The following is a 1,569-nucleotide window of genomic DNA, read 5'->3' on the forward strand; positions in this document are numbered from 1 at the left end:
CTACTCGGTAAATACTTGGTATTATTGCTGTTCGATTGCACCCTCTGCTTAAACCCCAACTTTCACAGCAGAAATATTTTGCTATATCTTCGTAGATGAGGGATAGATGGTAAATCGAGACGGAGCACTTGTTAGATGGGTATCTTTGGCTACGACCTGGGCCAATAGGCACCGCGAAACTGGTTCAAGTATTGTAAGTAAAGGCAACTTAAGATATTCACGAGGCATAGTTAGATCAACTACTAAGTAAGTAAGATGAAAGGAGCGATTTGCCAAGGCAGTCTTTACGTGAACTTGAACTTTCGTGATTGTTGGGCTCTTGTAATCTGCTGCGACTTTATAGGAGAATGTGCACTGGAAGAAAATTAATTCTACCCATCGTATTTAATTAGTTATAACACTAGCAGCAGTTTTGTGTTTGTTAACATGAGCAAAATAGCAAGCTATGCGCCATTTTAAGGTACTTATGATTGATTTTTTTAAACACTAATGAAAGTTTTTTTCGTCCAATAGCAGCTGCTGTGATAATAAGTTCGTTAGAGCTATTACTTAACTATTTGCAACGAATGCCCAATGCTGCCAAAACACATGACCAAGGTACTAAATATGGCGCTTTTGATAGCCTGGGATATGACCTTAACTGTGTCTACAATCAAACAACAAAATAATTAATCATCTTCTAATTAACTTGCATGATATTTCCTTACCGTGCTAAATTTTGCCTGCAACTTTATAAGAATTTTGTGCGCAGTGTACCGCAAATCATTAAAAGCGAATTACAGATTTGTAGTTATATTTAAATAACGTTTACGAAGGTCAGAAATCATGCATTTACTTCCTAAGTAATGCATTGATTGAGTTGGTGATGCACTAGCTGCTATCGAAGTCACTCAGTGTTTGATGTGACTGGTGTTGAAATCTCCTTTCTAGTGATATAAATTTAAACACTTCAACGCATTTAAAGTGCATAAGCAAATATTATATCGGGTTTGCAACACACAGTAAAGCCAAGTAAGCACATTCGAGATAGACAGTGATACCCTAGTATGATTAGCGCAATTCATCGTCGTAGCAAAATTTAACGTATCAGACAGAGCTTTCCGCACACTTAAAATGTGCGTATGAGAAAAGTAAAGAACTCATTGAAAATTAGAAAAATCAATATACGTAAAAATGCCAAAAGTTTTTAATGCAGCTACCTTGGTATCAAAGCCACCTACTCCTACCTATGGTCTTCTAGCCAACGTGTACGATAATAATGGTAATTCCTCAACTCCTCAGCCGAAAGTTTACACATTGCCTCTTACAGGAATATGTGAAAGTGTAATTCTCCTCAATGGTGACTGATGAATAGACCAGTATATGTATTTTAGATTCTTTTAGAATTGGCACATTGAATTGTTTATTAGTATGGTGTAGGGAGCGACCTTTATGCTTCTTCTTGTTCCTTTAACCCCGAACATTTTAACAGCATTTTCTTATTTAGTGCCTCTAGCTAACGTCGATAAAGTTGCTACCCTATAATAGTTCCTTTTGGCTTTCAGTGTGTATGTTGTGACTTGTCAATGG

This window comes from Echinococcus granulosus (genome assembly GCF_000524195.1).
Source record: "Echinococcus granulosus chromosome Unknown EG_S00220, whole genome shotgun sequence".
NCBI classification, from domain to species: Eukaryota; Metazoa; Platyhelminthes; class Cestoda; order Cyclophyllidea; family Taeniidae; genus Echinococcus; species Echinococcus granulosus.